Here is a 23,791-nt window from a genome sequence, read left to right on the forward strand (position 1 = left end):
AAAACAACAACTAACAAAACAAAACAAAACAATCCTCTTCTCTTCCAAACACCCTTAAGTCCTCAATCCTAGAATCATTTCCTCTCTGTCCACATGAGTTAGAGCTGCACTGAATTTGTCACTGCAGACAGGCAAGATAACAGAGAAAAACAAGTCAGCAGACACCAACCAGTAAGCTTTTGAGGCCTTACATAAAGAGAATGTTCTGCTAGTGTCTGGGGTTGGTACACCTGGTTTGAGATCGGTTCTTCTACTTACTGGCTCTAAGTCAAACAAATCACAGAATCAATCTCTTTGAGCATTCATTTCCTCCCCTGTAAGATCAAAATGGAGATTAAAAATAAAACGTATCTCACAATAGCCTCCCTCATACTCTTCTTTAATTCAAGGAGAAATTTTGCTTGAATTATCAGAGTAAAATTTTACAATGTCCGGCCAGGCGGGGTGGCTCAAGCCTGTAATCCCAGCACTTTGGGAGGCCAAGATGGGTGGATCACCTGAGGTCGGGAGTTCTAGACTAGCCTGACCAACATGGAGAAACCCCATCTCTACTAAAAATACAAAATTAGCCGGGCATGCTGGCACATGCCTGTAATCCCAGCTACTCGGGAGGCTGAGGTAAGAGAATTGCTTGAACCCAGGAGGCGGAGGTTGCAGTGAGCCGAGATCGCGCCGCTGCACTTCAGTCTAGGTGACAGAGCAAGACTCTGTCTCAAAAAAAGAAAGAATCCATGGTGTACAATTCAAATCTGGTCAATAAAGCATCGATACAACACTTCACAAATGCAAAAACTTCTGCATCCAAGGATCTATTCACGTCTCAGGCTCTGAGGTCAATTATTCCCTTCCATTAAACAACTTCCTGTTTTGCTCTATAGTATCCTTTATCACACTGGACTCTTTACACTATTTTTGTTCTGCTTTTTTTCTACCCGCAAAATCATTGCACCTGAACAAGAAACTGATTTGTTTTTAAATCGGGTTTTCTCACAGAATCAGTGACATAAGAGGATTAATTGTTTGTTTTCAATCTTTTTTCTCCTCCTAGATCTATTTTTAAAACAAATTTTATTTTGGGATGTCCTGACTGGGATGATACTAAATTGAAAAGCCTGGTGCAAATTTTATTGACCTCCATTTCCTACTATAAAGGATGTCCCCTACTAATCTGTCATCTACAGGGCAGACAAAGGCCAGAGGCCAGGGAAGCCAAAACAGATGGTGTGTGCAAGAAGCACAGGACCAGACTCTTTATGTTTTGTTGATTGGTTTTAAAATAGTCAACTAGAAGAAAAAGGAAAAAACACAGGGGCATTTTTCTTCTTATTCCAAGCTGTGCCAAACTAAGTGTTACTTGCAATGTGCATGGCAAACACAATGCCTACAGAAAGATTTGTAATCAATGTTTCTTGGGTATGATAGAATTCGAATGGATGGAAAGATGGATGGATAGTTGGATAGATGGGTAGATAAATAAATGAATGAATGAATATTATTAAAGGTTTTGTTTAAAACATGCCCAGAACACAAAAAGACAAAAGTTATCACTTAGAAAACTCTATGAATTACAGGCCAGTTGTTCCGCCCGCTGGTCCTCGCGCCCTCTCCCTTGCCAGTGTCCTGCTCGCCATCCCCGCCATGCTGTCTCTAGACTTTTTGGATGATGTGCCACAGATGAACAAGCAGCAGCTCTATTATCAAGTCCTAAATTTCAGAATGATTGTCTCATCGGCGCTAATGATCTGGAAGGGGTTAATGGTAATAACTGGGAGTGAAAGTCCAATTGTAGTGCTGCTCAGTGGCAGCATGGAACCCGCATTTCACAGGGGAGATCTTCTCTTTCTAACAAAACGAGTTGAAGATCCCATACAAGTGGGAGAAACTGCTGTTTTAAGGATAGAAGGAAGAAGGATTCTTATAGTTCACCGAGTCTTGAAGATTCATGAAAAACAAAATGGGCATATCAAGTTTTTGACCAAAGGAGATAATAATGCGGTTGATGACCCAGGCCTCTATAAACAAGAACAACATTCGCTAGAGAAAAAAGATGTCGTGGGGAGAGCCAGGGGATTTTTCTTGTATTGGAATTGGGACCATCCTCATGAATGACTATCCTAAATTTAAGTATGAAGTGCTATTTTTGCTGGGTTTATTTGTGATGGTCCATCGTGAGTAAGAAGTCTGCCTTGCTGTTCCTGGGAAGATGCCACACTTTTCCTCACTGGATGTTTGGAGTAGATATTGGTTTGTGATTGATGGAATGGAGAACACATGTGCTGGCGCTTCTTGGTGGCACTGGTTTGCGTTAGTTTATGTTTCCACGCCGGAGTTAGTGTGGGCGGCCGCATGTGCACCAGAGAGTGCATTTGAGGGGACTTTCATTCACAGGATTTCATAGTTGTCATTGTCACACTGTCACATTTTTGTACACCGGTGAATTTTTTGTATTAAAAGCTTGAGCCAAAAAAAATAAAGTTCTATGAATTACAAAGTGAATGCCTCCCTACTTTTCAGAGATTAACAATGTAAAATTTTATCCATATCCTTCCCTATTTTGTCATATTTTAATATTTTTATTGTTTTATATTATTTATCTATTTATTTATATATCATTAATTTTTTCCCAAATTACAATCACCATTGTCCATGGTGATCTACATCTCATTTTTTTCACTTACACATCAAGAATATTTGTTCATGTCAGTGTATAGAGATCCATGTTGTTCTTTAATGACTACATGATATTCTGTCATATAGCCATACTGTAAGTGATTTAGTCAGACTCTTATTGAAAATTAAATTGTGTTCAATTTTATGCCATTACCACAATACTGCAATGTACTGCCTCATATATATATTACTTATGTCACTGACCATCTGTATTTTTTAAAATTGTTAATATGCCTTGTTATTTTCTGTATTGGTTTCTTTGTCAATTTTTTTTTTTTTTTTTTTTTTTTTTTTTTTTTGAGATAGGGTCTCACTGTGTCTCCCAGACTGGAGTGCAGTGGCACAATCACAGCTCCCTGCAGTGTCAATCTTTCAGGCTTAAGTGATCCTCCCACTTCAGCCCCACTGAGTAGCTGGAACTGCAGGCATGCATCACCATGCCTGACTGATTTTTTTTATTTCTTGTAGAGACGAAGGTCTCACTATGTTGTTCAGGCTGGTCTCAAACTCCTGAGCTCAAGCAATCTTCCTGCCTCAGCCTCCCAAAGTGCTGGGATTACAGGTGGAAGCCACTACACCTGGCATATTTTTTCTTTACAGAAACTCTGCACATTAGAAATTTTAACATTTGTCATTCGTATGTGTGGCAAATATATTCTCTCAATCTCTTGCTTGCCTTTTAACTTTGTTTTTGGCATCCTTCACTGTTTAATTCTTTTAAACTTTTCTATTGTTAAATTTAGTTTTTCCTTTATTGCTTTTTCTTTTCTAAATAATCCTGAAGAACCTTCCTCAACCCCAAGTTGATAAAAATTATATCTATTCTTGACAATTATACCTTTTATGATTGAGACATTTAATGCTGACTTAATATCCATGTATTTTACTACATTCCAACCTTTTTCACAATTAAATTACATGGATGTGACTCATTCTAGCCAATGAGATGTTGGCAAAGGTGACATAGGCAGTTCTATGTCATTTTTACCCCTGATCATGAAGACCCCTGTGTGAACCTTTAGATCTCTCTTCCGCTTCAGCAATACACCTTGAAACCAAATGGTTCAAATTTTATGGGAACAAAATGGAAGCAGCTTTGATCCCTGAGTCACCACATGAAAGGAAGCTTCCCTTGAAGAGTCTCCAGGCTCACTTTAGACTTCACATAATCAAGAAACTTTCCTGGCTGGGGGTGGTGGCTCATGCCTGTAATCTCAACACTTTGGGAGGCTGAGGCAGGCAGATCACCAGAGGTTAGGAGTTCAAGACCAGCCTGGCCAACATGGAAAAACCCTGTCTCTACTAAAAATATAATAATTAGCTGAGCATGGTGGCATGTGCCTGTAATCCCAGATACACAGGTGGCTGAGGCAGGAGAATTGCTCAAACCCAGGAGGTGGAGGTTTCAGTGAGCAGAGATCATGCCACTGCACTCCAGCCTGGGTGATAGAGTGAGACTCAGTCTCAAAAAAAAGAAAAAAAAAAAAGAAACTTTCCTATGTTAAGCTACTGTGATCTTAAGATATTTTTGCTATTGCAGCATAGTTAACCTAACAATGTTTTTTTCTCTACATTTAGAAGTTTAGTTCATCTACAAGTTATATTTATATCATGCAATGTGAGAGTAAGTTTGTGTTTTTTTTCAAAATACTATCTTTATCATAATATTAAACTGTTTTAACTTAGAATTATTTATTTATTTATTTATTTATTTATTTATTTATTTTGGATGGAGACCAATCCTTTAATGATTAGATGAGCTACAAGATGGAAATAAATATTTGACTACTTACAGGTTCAGGGGGTACACAGTATGCCTGGAGGCCACACACACACACATGCATTGCGTACACACATATACACACACAGGTCAGGGAGTGTGTGGAGAGAGGGATCCATGAGCCAGTCCCTTTATTGGAGTCCAGGACATTATTCAAACAGATGTCCCAAGAGTTTTACTTAGTGGGTTCAAAGCAGCAGGCACAAATTCCAGGTCACACTGTGACTGAGAGGTGATCACTGTAGCACATCTGCACAGTCCATGTAGGATATGGGGGTAGGCAGGTTCAGTCAGGTAGGTTGTATCCAGCTGTCCCATAGGGAGGGTGTTACCAGGAGGCAGTTGTATAAGACAGATAGCTGGATCAACAACACTGAGCAACTGGGTGTGACAGTTGGGGGAGCATAGAACTGGAAACTGTGTCAAGACAGACTAACTCTGCTACTGATAAGAGAAAGTTAAATGTTCAAAATGGATGTTCAGGCAACATAAAATTATAAGATTCACTACATAAACCCACATATATCAATGTGTCTGTTTCTGCATTCTCTCTTATGTACCACTGATCTATTGATCTATTTATCTATCTCTATACCATTACCCAACCACTTTTATCTAAGTAATTATGTATTATCTTAGGGAGCAAATTTCCCCTTCTGATTCTTCTTTTCAAATACTAACTTCATTGTTACAAATGAATTTTAAAACCAACTTGTCTATTTCCCAAAACAATTCACTGGAATCCTAATCAGATGTTCATTATCTTTGTAAATTTACTTGGGAAGGAACAGCATCTGTATGTTATTTAGTCTTCCTCCCATGAGGAGTTATTAGTCTGTATCTTTTATTTTACTCCTATTTTATGTCCTTTAATGAAAATATATATATATAGTGCTCTTTGTAAGTTAGATGTTTTACAAACTAATTTGACAATATCTTGAATATGATTTCTCCCATTTTAATTTCTAATTGTTCAATGCTAGTAGAAGAAAGTAATACTTATTTCTGTATTCCACCTTATATAAAGCCATTTTTAAAAATTTAATAGTCTAACAGTCTGTAAATTTGTTGTTGTTGAGACGGAATCCCTCTCTGTCACCCAGGCTAGAGTGCAGTGGCATGATCTCAGCTTACAACAATCTCCACCTCCCAGGTTCAAGTGATTCTCCTGCCTCAGCCTCCTGAGTACCTGGGACTATAGGCACTTGTTATCACACCCGACTAATTTTTGTATTTTTAGTATAGATGAGGTTTTGCCATATTGGCCAGGCTGGTCTCAAACTTCTGGGCTCAAGTGACCTGCCCAACTCGGCCTCCCAAAGTGCTGGGATTACAGACGTGAGCTACCTCACCTGTCCCAATCTGTTGAATTTATTAGATTTGTAGGTATATTGCCATATCATCTACAACTGATAAATGTGTTTCTTTTCTTCCAATGTCATTTTCTTGTATTCCTGGTTTACTTAAAGCTTTTTAAAAAGGGATTTAGGGGCCAGGCCCAGTATACTTGAGTTAATCTGTTCAGGCTGCTAACAGAATACCATAAATGGAATGGCTTATAAACAGCAGAAATGTATTTCTCATCATCCTGGAGGCCGGGAAGTCCAAGATCAAGGCATCAGTAGGTTCAGTGTCTGGTGGGGACCTGCTTCATACACTGCTGTCTTTTTGCCTTTTCTCTGTGTCCTGACAAAAAGGAGAAAGAGATTTCCCTGGGGCCTCTTTTATAAGGGCACTAATCCCTTTCATGAGGACCTCACCCTCATGATGTAATCGCTTTTCAAAGCCCTACCTATAAATACCTTCACATTAGGGATCAGGTTTCAACACGTGGATTTTGGAGGATACAAATATTAACTCTTTAATAGCAATATCTAATTCTGAGTTTCAATTTTAAATAGGATCTAAGTAGAAGCTTGGTTGTAAAATCTCATGTAAAAGCTACAGGTGACCAGATACTGGGGCTCAGCGTATCCCAAAGTTGCTTAAATGCCTTTGGCAGAAATCAGGATTGATCTTGGAGACTGGAGCAGGGCTGAGACTTATAAGGAGGCCATGAAGACTGGGAATCCAGCAGGACTTGAGAACAAGGAGTGAGCTGCATGCACAGGAGTCCCGTGTGCTTAAAGCATCATTGAAGTGAGAGTACCAAGATGGTTAAAAAAACTCTCATGACAGCTTATGGTTGCCTATGTGTAATTCCACGTTTAGAAATTGTGAGAAGGTCTCTATGTCATACAATTTTATTGTTACCCATAAAATAGTTCATGATATTTACAACCAATAAAATTTTAAATATTTTAAACACTTCACATCTAAATAGAATCACAAACATGAAAGAAACACAGACCACATGTTGAAGGCTGTTAATTTGGAGATTGCTCACCCTGAGTGTTAACCTTAAAGCTCGTAGGGGGAGTGATTATTACGATCTAAGATTACTCAACTGAAACTTTTCTTCTATGTCAAGAAGCCACTCTGCTTGCTTGGTACTGGCTGCCTAGAATGTGTTTGAGAAGGATTCTGAGGTCAAGACCATGTGCACAGAGAAAGGGACGTGATAAATCAATGGTGGACAAGAGATAAGAGGATGGAAGCATTTGTGCCAAACTGAGACAACTTCCTCATCCTCACAGCAGCAGGCTCTGCAGGTTCCTCCCAGATCAGAAATAGCAACACCTCCTCAATGCCTCATTCTCGCCAGTTTTTGAGATAGGAATAGCACTGGGTGGTCGCAGGAGAATGGAAAAACCCAAACAACAGCAAAAACAGGAACTAGACAAAGAAATCACAGGATAACAGAAAACCCAAAATAAGGGAGAAAGTGGCCAAAACCCCAGTCAGGGTGTTCATGACTCTTCCAGACAAACCCAAACAAGGGAGAAAGGGGATGATAACCGGGCGGCTCCCTACAATCCCCTCCTTTTCCAGAATACCTAATAATTATTCCACTCATTAAACACCCATAAATTAGAAACCCAAACTCCATCATGCACAAGTCATTCTCACGAGCGCACACACTTCTTCTGTGTGTGCTTTCACTTAGCAATGGAGGCTTCTTGCCCTGCATTTCGTTCTGACTTGTCCCTGAATTCTTTCTCACATCAGCTAGGGGTGGGGTCTCACTGGCATCAGGAGACCCACCTGAGCCCTCCAGCAACAGTTTTGTTGATATCTGTCTATCACATTGCACTGGAGATTACACATGTACTAGATTGTCAGCCATTTGAAGGAAAAGAACATATTTTAATTATCTCTGTATTCCATCAGCTATTTCGGTAACTGGCATTTAATAAATATTTGTTGGCCAAATTAACACTTTTGATGGGAAAAAATTAGGTAAGATTCCTAAAAAATTAACCTTGCCATTCTGAGTATCTAGCCCATTTCTGTTCCTAGTTCCCAAAGAAACACATCTACATATTTTGATTTGAGTAACCACCACCACAATAAAGAGACATAACAAGTACATCAATGCAAAGATCTTCCCCACACTACCCCGTTTAGTTATGCCCACATTCCACTCCACTCCACCACCCCTAACTCCTGACAACCAGGAATCTGTTTTCCATGTCTATGGTTTTGTCATTTCCATAATGGTATATACATACAATCACACAGTATGTGATATGTAGAGTCGGCATAATGTCCTTGAGATCCATCCAACTTGGTTCATGCATCAATAGTTCATTCTTTTTATTCCTGGGTAATAGTTATGTGGTATGGATATACCAGTTTGTTTAACAGTTTACCTTTTGTTTGTTGTTTGTTTGTTTGTTTGTTTAGACATGAGGTCTCCCCCAGGCTGGTGTTGAACTAGTGGGCTCAAGCTATCCTCTCACCTTATCCTCCCACAGTGCTGGGATTATAGGATTGAGCCATCGCACCTGGTCCCATTTACCTAACGAGGGATATTTTGGTGGACTCTAGTTTTGGCTATTACCAGCAAAGCCACTATCAATAATTGCATACAGGTTTTTGTGTGAACACACATTTTCATTTCTCTGGGATAGCTACCCAGCCGTGGAATTGCTGGGTCATGAGGAAGTGTATGTCTAGTTTAAAAATAATAATAATACCCGTACTACCATGTTATTTTCCAGTGGTTCATACCATTTTTCACTCCCACCAGCCATGTGTGAGAGAGGAAGTTTTTATACACTTTTGCCAGGATATGCTAATTTCACTATTTTTTAAAATTTTAGGCATTCTAATAGATGTGTAGTAACATCTCATCCTTGATAGCTAGTAATGCTGAACACCATGTGCTTATTTGCCATCTCTATATATCTTTGATGAAATGCCTCATGATCTTTGGCCCGTTTTCTAATTAGATTGCTTTTTACTGTTGAGTTTTGAGGTTTATTTATAAATTCTAGTTGTGAGTCCTTTATCTTATATGTAGTGTGAAATATTTTTTCCCAGCCTGTAGTTTGTTCTTCATCCTCTTAACAGGGCCTTTTGCAGAGCTAAGGTTTTTAACTTTAATAAAGTTCAATTTATTGATTTTTCTTTTATGAATTATGCCTTCGGTATCATGTCCAAGAACTCTTCACAAGCATTAGATCCCAAAGATTTTCTCTTATGTTAACTTGTCAGTTTTATACCTTTACATTTTATTTACATTTGATTCATAGATTTCAGTTTAAATCTATAATTCATTTTTAGCTTATTTTTGTTTAAGGAATGAAGTTGAAATTGAGGTTCATTTTTTTTTTGCCTGTGGATAACCAATTGCACCAGCAGCATTTATTGAAAAGATGTTCCTTCCTTCATTGAATGGCTTTTGCACCTCTGTCATAAATTGGATGGGTGTACCTCTATTGAAAATGATCTATTGATCATTCTCTCTATCCCTCTGCCAACACCACACACAGTCTTGTTGTCAAATTTATGTGTGTACAGGTATTCATAATCTTGATTTGTTAACTCTATTGACGTCTGCAGGGTTGATAGTGCCATCTCCTGTCTCATTCTTGATATTAGTAAGTTGTGTCTTCTCTTTGTCATGATACACTTTTCCCAGTATTATTGATCATTGCAAAGGATCAACTTTTTTTCCATTGCCTTTCTCCATTAATTTTCTGTTTTCAATTTTAATTTTATTAATTTTTGATTTAATCTTTATTGCTTTATGCCTTCTTCTTACTTTGGGTTTGTACTCTTCTTTTTCTAGGTTTTTGAGACGGGAGCTTAGATTATTAATTTGAGATTTTTCTGGTTTTCTAATGTAAGTGTTTAGTGCTATAAAGTTATTTCCTAGTATTGCTTTAGCTGTGTCCCACAGATTTTTATATGTTGTATTTTCATTTCAATTCAGTTTAATATATTTGTTAAATTTCCCTTGAAACTTTCTCTTTGACCTATGAATTATTTACAAGTGTCTTGTTAGGTTTCCAAGTGTTTGGAGATTTTTCCTATTATATTTCCAATATTAATTTCTAGTTTGAAACCTTTGTAAGTCAGAGAATATACTCTGAATAATTTCCATTTTTATAAATTTATTGAAGCTCATTTTATCCCCAGGATATGGTCTATACTGGTAAATATCCCGTGGGCAGTTGAATAAAGGATGGGTATTTTGCTCTTATTGTGTGGAATAATTTGTAAAAGTCCACTAAATTCTGTTAGATGATAATGTTACTGAGTTTTTCTGCATCCTTGCTGATTTTCTATCAAGGGTTCTATCAATTATTTGTTTCTTTTGATTAATGTTTACATAGTATATATTAATATTTTCCCACTTATATTAGAGTTCTCCAGAGAAACACAACTAATAGAAGGTATATCTATATATCTAAGAGATAAATCTATTTAGATATAGATATAGATGATATAGATATAGATATAGAAAGATTTGCAATAATGGAGGCTGAGAAGTTCTACATTGTCCTGAAAAGATCTTCAGCTAGCAAGCTGAAGACACAGGAGAGCTGATATGTACTTCCAGTCCGGGTCTACAGGCCTGAAAACCAGGAGAGCTAAAGTTGTAAGCTCTAGTCTGAAAGCCATTAGGTTTGAGACCCAATGTTTCAACCTGAAGATAAAGGCCAGAAGGACCAATGTCCCAGCTCAGTCAGGGAGGGCGCGTTCCCTCTTACTCAGCCTTTTTGTTCTATTGGAGTCTTTAAATGATTGGATAAGGCCCACCCACATTAGGGAAAGTAGAGTAAATCTGTTTTACTCAGTCTACTGATTCAAAGGTGAATCTCATCCAGAAACACCCTCACAGACACACCCAGAATATTGATTGGCCAAATATCCAGACACCATCTGACCCACTCAAGCTGACCTATAAAATGAAATGTCATACCATCCTTTTATATTCATCCTCCATTTATTATTATATTTGAAATTAGTTTCTTGTGGACAGTTCCTTGTAAATATTGATATGTTAGGGCTGAAATATGCTCTATTTCATTTTCTGTTTCCTGTTTACTTTTCACTTTATATCTTCTTGCTATCCTGTGTATTATTTGAAGATTTTAAAGAATTCTGACTTGATTTTTCTATGTGTTTGGGGTGTATTGCTTTGTATAGCTTTTTAAGTGGTTACTCTAAGTATTCCATTATATGTATACAATACAATGGGTGTTGACAATTTAGCAGTTCAGATGAAGGTAGAAACTTTATCTCCTGTTACATTTTTTACTCTCTTCTATTTACAATATAATTTTCTTAAATATTTCCTATGCATACACTGAGAAGCACTTAGATGGTGTTATATTTTTGCTTCAACTGTCAAACATAATTTAGAAAAGTCAAGAGAAGGAAAACCTATTGCGTGTGCCTCTATTTTTGCTTACCATGTTCTTTCTTTATACCCAATGTTCCAAGATTCTTTTTTAAATGTAATTTCTTTCTATTTCAAGAACCTCTTTAACCATTTCTTTAAGACATGTCTGCTGGTCACATATACCTCTCTTAGTTTTTCTTTATCTGAGTATGTTAGTTTCCTGTTGTTACTGTAAGAAATTATCACAAACTAAGTGGCTTAAAACAAGACAAATGTATTATCTTACCATTATGTAGGTCAGATGTCCAAAATGAGTCTCACTGGACTAAAGTTAAGGTGTCAGCAGTTCTAGTTCCTTCTGGAGGTTCTAGGGAGGATCTGTTTCTTTCCTTTTCTACATTCTTTGTCTTGTGGCCCCTTCTTCAAAGTCAACAGGTAGCATCTCCAAATCTGTCACAAACTCTCTCTCTCCCCCCTCTATCTCCCCTCTGTTTCTATCATCATTTTCTTTTCTCTGACACTGACCTTCCTGCCTTCTTCTTATAATGACCCTGTGATTATATTGGACTCACCCAGATAGTCCAGAATAACTTCTCCATCTCAAGATCTTGAACCGAATCATATCTGAAAAGTCCTTTTGCCATAGAAGGTGACATGTTCGGCCGGGCGCGGTGGCTCAAGCCTGTAATCCCAGCACTTTGGGAGGCCGAGACGGGCGGATCACGAGGTCAGGAGATCGTCCCGGCTAACACGGTGAAACCCCGTCTCTACTAAAAAATACAAAAAAACTAGCCGGGCGAGGTGGCGGGCGCCTGTAGTCCCAGCTACTCGGGAGGCTGAGGCAGGAGAATGGCGTAAACCCGGGAGGCGGAGCTTGCAGTGAGCTGAGATCCGGCCACTGCACTCCAGCCTGGGTGACAGAGCAAGACTCCGTCTCAAAAAAAAAAAAAAAAAAAAGAAGGTGACATGTTCTCAAATTCTATGGATTAGGGCATGAGCATTTGGAGGGGAGTAACTATTCAGCCTGCCTCAATAAGAAGGTCTTGATTTTCCCTTCATTCCTGGAAGATATTTTCTCCGAATATAGAATTCTGGGTTAACCGTTCTTTTCTTTAGACACTTGAAAAATGTGCCACTTTCTCTTCAGCCTCCACTGTCTCTGATGAAAACTCCACTATCACCTGAATTGTTATAAGTAATCTCTCGCTTGCTGCTTTCAAGGCTTTTTTCTTGGTCTTTGGTTCTTAGAAGTTTGGTTATGAAGTGTCTTGACACAGAAATACTTGAGTTTATCCTATTTGTGGTTTGCACAGCTCCTTGAATCTACAGGTTTATGTCTCTTGCCAAATTTGGGAGACTTTCTGCTTCTGTGATATTTTGATGGAATAGAGCAGATATTATCTAAAAGTTGTCTCATTAGACTGGTGTCTTAGTCTGTTTGTCCTGCTATAACAAAATATCACAGGCCGGGTACTTTATAAACAATAGATATTTATTTATTTTGGTTACGGAAGCTGGGAAGTCCAAGAATAAGGCATTGGTATTTAGTGTCTGGTAAGGGCTGCTCTCTGCTTCCAAGATAGCATCTTGTAGCTGCTTTCTCAGGAGGAGAGAAACACTGTGTCTTCACATGCTGGAAGGGACAGAAAGGGCAAGAGAACACTTCTTTCAACCTACAGCCCTTTGATAAGGGTGCTAATCTCATTCATGAGGGAAGAGCCTTCATGACTTAATCACCTCCCAAAGACCATACCTCTTAATATTGTTGAACTGGAACAGGAGACGCCATTATTTAAACCATAGCAAGTATACTTTTCTTGGTCATTTAGGAAACGGATTCCCCTTTGGGCTTTTTTAGTCTAAATCCTTTGGCATTTCCACATTACCATTTTCTCAAATACCCAATCTAGAATACCTGAGGCAACACAAAAACCCAGGTCCCGTGGTCCCTCGCCAATCCTTTTTGTTTCTCATCTTTTAAAGTCTTCTGATATTTACTTTTTACATAATGCCCACAGTTTTAGCTGTAGTTAGCAAGAGGAATACAGAAAAGTATATCTATTGCATTTTCCTGGAGGCAGAAGCCGAGACAGTTTGTTTTTTGCAATTTTGTTGTTGTTATTGTTTTTGAGAGGAAGTCTCACCCTGTCACCCAGGCTGGCGTGTAATGGTGTGATCTCGGCTCACTATAACCTCCGACTCCCGAGTTCAAGTGATTCTCCTGCCTCAGCCTCCCGAGTAGCTGGGATTACAGGCACGTGCCACCACACCCAGCTATTTTTTGTATTTTTTGTAGAGATGGGGTTTCACCATTTTGGCCAGGTTGGTCTCGAACTCCTGACCTCAACTGTTCTGCCCACCTCAGCCTCCCAAAGTGCTGGGATTACAGGTGTAAGCCACCGTGCCTGGCCCGTTTTTTTATAGTTTTTAAATGGCTTTACTCTTACACTCTATTGTCTTAATTGCCTCATGTAAAATTTCATTCCTTAATACATATAAACATAATTAGTCCACATCTTCAACAGCATATCATATTATGTGTGTTTCTTCTCTTTTCGCACATTTTACCATCAATAAGAAATGCCTGAGAATGTATAAAAGTATGCGTAACTTGGGTACCCACTGTAGCTTTTTAAAAATAGTTAAACAGGGCCGGGCGCGGTGGCTCAAGCCTATAATCCCAGCAGTATTTGGGAGGCCGAGACGGGTGGATCACGAGGTCAGGAGATCGAGACCATCCTGGCTAACATGGTGAAACCCCGTCTCTACTAAAAAATACCAAAAAATTAGCCGGGCGAGGTGGTGGGCGCCTGTAGTCCCAGCTACTCGGGAGGCTGAGGCAGGAGAATGGCGTGAACCCGGGAGGCAGAGCTTGCAGTGAGCTGAAATCAGGCCACTGCACTCGAGCCTGGGTGACAGAGCGAGACTCCATCTCAAAAAAAAAAAAAAATAGTTAAACAGAAAATTATTTAAATGTCTATCAACACAAAATATGTATTTTACTTTCATACAAGGGGATACTATGCAGCTACTTAAAAAATGAGATATAAATTTACGTGTAAAAACTCTAGGATATATTGCTATAGAGTAAGAACAATTAAATTGCATATCTTTTTTTAAATTGTGATTTTCTTAAATTTTGAATTTTAAGTGATGCTGAGCCAAATAAATAAGAAATGTTTCAGTTTTCAATAGCTATGGTCTGGAAGCTATTTCATATGACTTATTTCATTTGATATTCACAATATATATACTCAGGGCAAGTATTACTCCCAATTAACTTCGGCCCAACACAGTTTCTAGATACCACTCAATTTTCTATAAATTTCTTGAGTTTCAGATGCAAAGGTCCAGTCACGTTTTTCTCTTTAGTACCATCTCTCCAAAAACATTTGATAAGGTAAGATAAATAAATGTGACATTGTACAGAAAACCAAAACTTGCAAAGCTCTGCTCCCAAATTCCTCAGAATTCATTTTCAACAAACAAGTGTTTCTCCTTCTCCATCTACTCTACATACATATCAGAAAAACAGCCTTAAAGTTTTTGATTACAAAGAGGTCTATGACATATGACTTTTCTACTTCAAAGGACTCTAATAATAGCCCATGCATAGGAATATAGCACTCTGAGCAGAGTAAACAAACACTTCTCTCTCCTGAGAGAGATCAGATGAACCTGCTGATGTCAGATCTCTCCCAGAATTCCATTGTTGTCTCTCCAAACAGCCTTTAAGGAAAATCACCAAATCTGGGATGGGGAGCTTTTCTCAAACGTGTTTCCTTTCAAAACATAGGGAAACAGGATTTTTGGCCACAGGAGGTCAAGGTCAGCAATCTAACAGAATTGGTCCTTTTGAACTTCCTTTCTAAGAAACACATTACGTTATCTGATGAAGGCTGTTACATTGAAAATCTTGTTGATACTCAGGCCGTGATCAATTTTGTTCATCACCCAATGATCTCAGGAAGCACACCTATAAAATCCACAAATCAGTCTGATACCAAAATGCATATTTTCAAGATAATGTGAGCAGTGTAAATTCTGTGAGGACTGGGACAGTGTTTTATCATTTTTTATGCACCATACAAAGAACTGTGTAGTGTTTGCACATTAGTAAATAATCGATAATTATTTATTTAATGAGTAGTTATATTTTAACAGTAAATGAAAATGATATTTATGGAAAAACACAGACTCAAGAATGCAAAAATATACACATATAACACTCAAACTGAGCTCCTCTCAGAGACTGTATTGCTTTCAGAGACTTGGATTTATATGGAGTTATTTGTAAATATGGGCATTCTTACCAAATAAAATAAAGCCCACTTTTAACTAGTACTGTTTTAGCACCACTGTCTTAGATTTGTACAATATTTTTTTGAACATTTAAAAAATTTTCCAGCAAATTTTGACATTTTAGTATTACAGAAATTTCTGTGGAGAAATTGAGATTTATCTAAAGGCACCCAATAACTGAACAACCAAGCTTGACTCTTCTCTAACCTTTGCTCCTATAAATGGGACTGCTTTTCATTGTTGCAAAGGAAGGCAGCTCCTGATGCTCCCCTCTCAGTAAGAAGGGCTCAGTTTAGCTCTATGTACACAGGTCTTCTCCCTAATCACTTTCAGTAATCATCTGATCTGCTTTCTCCAGATACTTACATGTCACTGAGTTTTGGTTTAGTTTCTAAGTTAGAAATACCAGGGAAGGACCAACATGGCACATGCATACACATGTAACAAACCTGCACGTTGTGTACGTGTACCCTAGAACTTAAAGTATAATTAAAAATAAATAAATAAAAAAACAAAATCCAACACAGAAGAGAAAAAAAAAGAAAGAAAGAAAGAAAGAAAAAAAGAATGGGATTAGAGCCCTTACAAGTGGCCAAAGCAACCAAAATGTTCCTTTTCCATGCGAGGACATAGCATGAAGGTCCCACCCAGCAGCCATAAGCAAGCCCTCACCAGACACTCAATCTGCCTTCATTGTGGGCTTCAAGGTCTGTGGGAACTGTGAGAAATAAATTTCTGTTGTATATATATATAAAAGAAAAAGAAAAAGAAATACCAGGGAAGAAGGAAACACACCAAGAAGGGGAGGTAGATATTTTGTCACACCATCAGCTTTTCCTCCCATCTGATGGCCACATCTTCAGTGAACACTGCCCACTTCCTGCCCAGAAGGAGAATGTTCAAGGAAAATGTCTGAGGCACATTTCCTCTTGCTTTCAACTGAATCATGAGAACCCATAAAGATTTCTCACTCTTCACCAGAAAGTGAGAATTCTGGATATTGTTGCAATTCTAAATTAGGAAATAAGAATCATTAAATGACAGAGTAGTTTGCTTACATGATGTCCCCCCATATCGTTATTCATACTTGGCCTAAAACCTAAGTTGGTCTATTTCCGCTTAATATAAGAAAGCCCCTGGTTTCTCTTTTTAAAGACTCATTTCACTAAGAATCCATCTGGGAGATGTCCATTTGTTTTTTGGTTTTTCTTTTTTAAAAAAGAGTGCAACATCTGCCACCAACAACCTCTGGAAACTATAACGATGAGAAGTAATAATTGACTACTATGATTCCCTGAAATAAATTTTCTGTTTAACGCCTGAAACACCCAGAAGACCCAATGCTGAACCACAGTTTGTCTTATGGTATGTTAATTATGAACTAGTTAAAATTGTTTTTGAGAAAGGAGCAAAATGTCTAGCCAGTTATCATACCAAGTGGACACAAACGCTAAATGCAGTTAGCATCGTGGCAGTAAAACAGACATCTGTCTGGTGATGAACACCAAGAAGCCAGTGCAGCAGTCACATGCACCCTACTCTACAATATTGGAGGCAAACGTTTTTGGCCCAATACACAAGGCTGTCCCCAAGCCAAACACAGCGGGCAGCTTCATAGGAAGGGCTGTTCTGTTTAAGGGCTCTCACTTCCTCTTTTGCCCCAGATACTCAGTTTCCACAAACAACAGCAGAAGTTTGAGTCTCAAACAAATGTAGACTCACCTTAAATGTACTGCTACTCTGGATAATGTGTAATCTTTGTTAGCAGCCATAAAAACAATACAAGTCTACACCTTCCAGAACCGTATCTTGCACAGAGTAACAACTGGATTAAAGCACATCCAACTGAATAAATGGAGTTCTATTGGGCAGTATTCTATTAGCTTTTTGTTAGAATTTCTGATAATCCTATGTTTGAAAAGTGGTCTTGACATTTTGCTTTGAGAAACACCTGTATTCTCTTAAAGTAGAAGTTATTTTTTACTTCAAAAGCAAAGCAATGGCTTGAATTCTGGAACTGTACAACTTTGAGGGACTGAAAGCTTCATGTTGTCCAGTAATTCCTAAAATGTTGTCCACTGCCTAGCCAACTGATAATCATCTTGGGGGCTTGTTAAAAATGTAGATCCTGGTCTGGCGCGGTGGCTCATGACTGTAATCCCAGCACTTTGGGAGGCCGAGGCAGGTGGATCATGAGGTCAGGAGATCGAGACCATCCTGGCTAACACGGTGAAACCCCGTCTCTACTAAAAAATACAAAAAATTAGCCAGGCGTGGTGGCAGGCACCTGTAGTCCCAGCTACTCGGGAGGCTGAGCCAGGAGAATGGCATGAACCCAGAAGGCAGAGCTTGCAGTGAGCCAAGATAGCGCCACTGCACTCCAGCCTGGGTGACAGAACTAGACTCCATCTCAAAAAATATATATATATAGATCCTTTCCCTGCCACCTGGAGAAGCTAAGTGCAGGTATTCTGACCAACAGCTCAGACACTGGAAAGTGTATGCCTTCATCATGCCTGTAATCCCAGCACTTTGGGGGGTGAGGTGGGTGGATCTCTTGAGGTCAGGAGTTCAAGACCAGCCTGACCTACATGGTGAAACCCCATCTCTACTAAAAATACAAAAAAATTAGCTGGACATGGTGGTGCATGCCTGTGAAATCTCAGCTACTTGGGAAGCTGAGGCAGGAGAATCGCTTGAACCTGGGAGGTGGAGGTTGCAGTGAGCCAAGATCGTGCCGTTGCACTCCAGCCCAGACAACAAAAACTAAACTCCATCTCAAAAAAGAGAAAAGAAAAGAAAGAAACAAAGTGGATGCCTTCAGAATGACTCCAGCCTCAGTCTTCTGCTACTAGTAGCCCTACATGATAGACTAGAGCAGGTCCTGCCTTGCTGGGCCCCGTCAACTCCTAGAACTGTGACAGGCTATAATGGTAATAATAATGAATAATTATTTTATGCTAATATATACATATTTTTTTTTCCAGGTTTTATTCAGCCGCTCGGGTCCTGGGGTAGAGACAGTGTGGGGTGTGACTCAAGCATCTGTATTTTTCACAACCTCTTTGGGTACTTTGAATGAGCAACCACATCTGGAATTAGCTAATAATCTCTTAATCCCTTGTTTTTAAGATGGGATTAGATGCTTTTTCTTTCTGGCACAGCCAGCGAATGGCAGAGCACAGTTAAATCCCAGCAGACATGACTCCCGGCCTGTCTCCTGCTACCCAGAAGCATCACATCTGAGAGCAGGAATGAGCCTCAGAACTGCTGACCTCCGTGCTCACCCTCTAACTGCATCCACTCTGCCTCTGTCAGGCCTCAGACTTGGGGGCTCAGACTTGGTGGACCACTGCTCAAGTGTGAGTTGAGGATTCAGAAGCAGAAAGGCAGGTGACTTGGACAATGAACCTATTTTGGAAATTTTCTGCAAAGCTCACTCATCGTCAGGAGAATTTGGCAAGCAGCAGCTTTCAGAATTTTTAAAAATCTAATTGCCTCCTATAACCAAACAGCCCATTTAAAGAAATACCCACTGTCAACTAAGTAAATATAAGGATGTTCACCTAGAAGAGGCCTGGCTCCTGCCAAGAACTGGCATGGAGGGCCCCTCTCTCCACCTGCTTCCCCCTGGACAGCAGAGGCACGGTGGCCGAGCTTCTGGTCATCAATGGCAGAAGTTTCTATTTGAAGTCCTGGTTGTGGAAAGAAGGCAGTTATTGTGTCCATTTCTAGTAATCGCAAACTAGTTAAGAGGGAAATAACAATTCTACTTGAAGGCAACAGAGTGCTAAAATAGTGAAGAATTTCCAAGACAGAAACCAAGAAAGTTTGAGGACCCAGGGAATCAAGTCCTGCACTGGGACATTTCTGCCATAGGGAATGTTGCCAACTCCAGAAAGAAAGACTGAGAAGCTGACGAGCTGAGCGGCAGTTTTGAAGGACTCATGGGTCTAGAGGGAAAAGTTTTAGAATCCAGGCCCTGTCAGGCCTTAATGAATGCCCCTCACTCCTACCGCGCACTGAGTTTGAATTTAAAGGAATCACCTCTGGAATGAGGGTAAACTGGAAGGCCTGTAGTCACTGAAGGAACTTCAGTTCAAATTATCTCAATGCCTGAAGTTGGACAAGCCTGGGCAACACAGGGAGGATCCCGCCTCAAGAAAAAAAGAAAGTAACGAAAACTACTGAAAACATTCTCTAGATTGGAGACTTTAAAATCACTATGCTAATTATCTGAAAATAAGAAACAAGATAGAAAACGTTTTTAGAGAATTAGAAACTATTTTAAAAGTATCAAGCAAAAGTTCTAGGACTTAAAAATGCAGTAACTGAAATTAAGAACGCATCATATGGATTAACAGTAGATAAGAAGCAGGCTGAAAGTAAAAATAACAATTTCACACAATCCTTTCGAGATAATAGAAAAAGAAGCTAACAACCTTGTTTTATGAAGCTAACAACCTTGATTCTAAATCTGACAAGGACGTTATAAAAAAGGAAAGTGCAGACCAATCTACTCCTCAACACAGATGAAAAATCCTAAGCAAGATATTAGCAAACAGAATCTACCAATATACACATCACAAACCAACTGGGTTTTTTTAACTTTATCAATTTTGGTTTACTTTAACATGGCTTTTACAGCATTCTCAGACTACATTAGAACAATTTGGTAAAACAAACAAACAAACAAAAAACCATTACTCTGAATTCTTTGCTAGGACTCTTACATCTTACAGGAAGGGCTAGTACATAGCTCCGACATTTCAGGACAGCATGGCATTAAAATGCACCCAACTTTTCTCTCAATTTTCAATGCTATCCCTCTTATTTTAATATCTTACTAAGTTTGTAACTAATAAAAATATATTTTAGTTTTCATGCTTCCTGATGAACTTTTAAGACTTTTTTTTTTAAGTATGTTACTTTTCTTTCTTTCTTTCTCTCTTTTTTTTGAGACATAGTCTCACTTTTGTTGTCCTACAGCACAATGGCGCTATCTCAGCTCACTGCAACCTCCACCTCCCAGGTTCAAGCAATTCTCCTGCCTCAGCCTCCCAAGTAGCTGGGATTACAGGCACCTGCCACCATGCCCGGCTAAATTTTGTATTTTTAGTAGAGACGGGGTTTCACCATGTTGGCCAGGCTGGTCTCAAACTCCTGACCTCAGGTGATCCGCTCGCCTCAGCCTCCCAAAGTGTTGGGATTACATTTTCTTTCCTTTTTTTTTTTTTTTAACTATGTATATGCTTTTATTGTCTTTCTTTTTTTTTTTTTTTTTTTCTTTGATTTTATTTTACTTTAAGTTCCAGGATACATGTACAGGACTTGTAGGTTTGTTACATAGGTCTACGTGTGTCATGGTGGTTTGCTGCACCTGTTGACCTGTCCTCTAAGTTCCCTCCCTTCACCTCCAACCCCCAAACAGTCCCAGTGTGTGTTGTTCCCCTCCCTGTGTCCATGAGTTCTCATTGTTCAACTCCCACTTATGAGTGAGAACATGTGGTGTTTGGTTTTCTGTTCCTGTGTTAGTTTGCTGAGGATGATGGTTCCCAGCAGCATCCATGAACTCATTCCCTTTTATGGCTGCATAATACTCCATGGTGTATATGCACTACATTTTCTTTATCCAGTCTATCATTGATGGGCATGTGGGTTGGGTACATGACTTTACTATTACAAATAGTGCTGCAATAAACATACATGTGCATGTATCTTCATAGTAGAATGATTTATATTCCTTTGGGTATATATCCAGTAATGGGATTGCTGGGTCTAGTGATATTTCTGGTTCTAGATCCTTGAGGAATCGCCATGCTGTCTTCCACAGTGGTTGAACTAATTTATATTCACACCAACAGTGTAAAAGCATTCCTATTTCTCCACAACCTCACCAGCATCTATTGTTTCTTGACTTTTTAATAATCACCATTCTGACTGATGTGAGATGGTATCTCACTGTGGACAAACCAGTTAGTTTTATCCCAGGAATGCAAAGTTAATTTACCATCTAAAAATTAATCAATATAATTCACTACATTTACAGGAAAAAAGGTGAAAAAATGCAAATCATTTCAAAAGATTCAAAAAAAAGATCCCGATAAAATTTAATATCAATCTAATCAACAAATTACATAATTTAAGATTCAAAATATCTAACATTTACAAATTTACATTTAAAATTGTTTAAAATCTTAAGTAATTTTAAAATTAAAATAAAAACTATAGAATGAAACTAACTTAATATGAGAAAAGTATTTATATAAACAACAATTCTACAGAAAGCACCAGACTTCTAGGTCAAATGCTGAACACTTTCCCTTTGAGATTGGAAACAAGACACAATGTGAAAGAAATAAAAGGCATGAGGATTAGAGAGGAAAATATAAAACTATCATTACTCACAGATGACATGACTGTGGAACAAAAAAATCCAAAAGAAAATTAAAACAATGAAAAGACAAGTTGCACACACAAAACACTGGATGTCTGCTAAGATAACTGTTAAATTTCTTGTGTCTATGCAAATTTATATACACATATATGCAAAAACATATACATACACAATTAACAATACAAACAATTGTATATAATAAGTATAAAATACTTTACTTTTTTCATTTAATATAGAATTTTCCATATCTGCACACTACTTTTAATAGTTGTACAATAATCTACTGCAGTGGATTCTAATGATTTCTATTTAAATTATTTAAAAGTCTTTTTGCTATTACAAACAATGCAATGAAAACTCTTATAAGAATGTACTAGTGGCTGAGCATGGTGGTTCATGCCTGTAAATTCAAGTACGTTGGGAGGCTGAGGCAAAAGTTCACTTGAGCCCAAGATTTTGAGGTTGCAGTGAGTTATGGTCATGACACTGCACTCCAGCCTGGGCACAGAGTGAGATCCTGTCTCTGGGGAAAAAAAAGAATGTACTAGTATGGCTATAAGTGACAAGAAAGAGGATTCAGGGAATCCAACAGCTTCTCTAAGTTTTCCATCCTGTGCCATGTCCTTCAGTCCACAGAGACCAAAGGAGCAAGAATTCACAGGACAGAGGACAAGAGAAGAGAGAACTGCCAGTGACATGGTTCATCTGCAGTTTTCAGTAGAATGCAGATCAACAGATTCATCTAAGAAAAATAATTGAGGTTAAGGAAAGACTCACTCAAAAGTATCTGAAGGAACAGCATGCTCACACAGGATGAGGAACAGTGTGTGTTCCCACTAGCAAGAGTAGAAAAAATCATAACTCACAGAGTATTGAGTAGAGGTCTTACCTTGGATATACAAGGGTAAACTGAATATTGCACTGGACTGACCTAACACATCATAAAAGTAAGACCCAAAAGGATCAAACCGTTTTGAAAGAACATAACCGCATCGCAGAACGAAGTTCAAGATGTGTAGGAATACAAAAACACCCAGCACCAACAAGGCAAAATTTGCAAGTCTGGCATCCAATAAAAGATTATCAGGCATGCAAAGAGACAAGAAAATATGACCAAAATGAAGACATTTATTAATCAATCAAACCAATTCAGAACTGATAAAATTAGAATTAACAAAGTAGATGTTAAAGCCATGATTAGAATTGTTTTCCATATTGTTTAACCTCTGAAGTTAAGTAGAAGCATGGAGGAAATATATATATTTTTTTATATATATATTTATTTGTTTATAAATATATATATTAAATATTACAGATATCTAATTATATATTAGAGGTAGTGTCTCCCTCTGTTGCCCAGGCTGGAGTGCAGTGGCCTGATCATAGCTCACTGTTACCTCAAACTCCTGGGCTCAAGTGACTCTTTCCTGTTAGCCTCCAGAGTAGCTAATACTACAGGAACATACCACTATGCCCAGCTAGTCTTTAAAAATTTTTGCAGAGACAGGATTTTGCTGTTTTTTTCAGGCTGATCTTGAACTCCTGACCTCAAACAATCCTCCCACTTCAGCCTTACAAAATGCTGAGATTACAGGCATGAGCCACTATGCTTGGCCCAAGAATATTACAAAGATGAAAATTAAAATTAAACTTTTTTTTTTTTTGAGATGGAGTTTCACTCTTGTTGCCCAAGAGTGCAATGGTGAGATCTCAGCTCACTGCAACCTTCACCTCTCGGGTTCAAGCCATTCTCCTGCCTCAGCCTCCAGTGTAGTTGGTATTACAGGCGCCCACCACCACGCCCGACCAATTTTTGTGTTTTTAGTAGAGACACGGTTTTGCCATGTTGGCCAGGTTGGTATCAAACTCCTGGCCTCAGGTGATCCTCCTGCCTCGGCCTCCCAAA

General features: G+C 38.7%; 1 pseudogene; it reads left to right on the forward strand.

The window, feature by feature from the left end:
* The first annotated feature begins 1,638 nt into the window (after positions 1 to 1,638).
* Positions 1,639 to 2,193, forward strand: LOC126961733 (signal peptidase complex catalytic subunit SEC11A-like; annotated as a pseudogene).
* Positions 2,194 to 23,791: the final 21,598 nt, after the last annotated feature.

This window comes from Macaca thibetana, chromosome 8 (genome assembly GCF_024542745.1).
Source record: "Macaca thibetana thibetana isolate TM-01 chromosome 8, ASM2454274v1, whole genome shotgun sequence".
In the NCBI taxonomy this organism is placed as follows: domain Eukaryota; kingdom Metazoa; phylum Chordata; class Mammalia; order Primates; family Cercopithecidae; genus Macaca; species Macaca thibetana.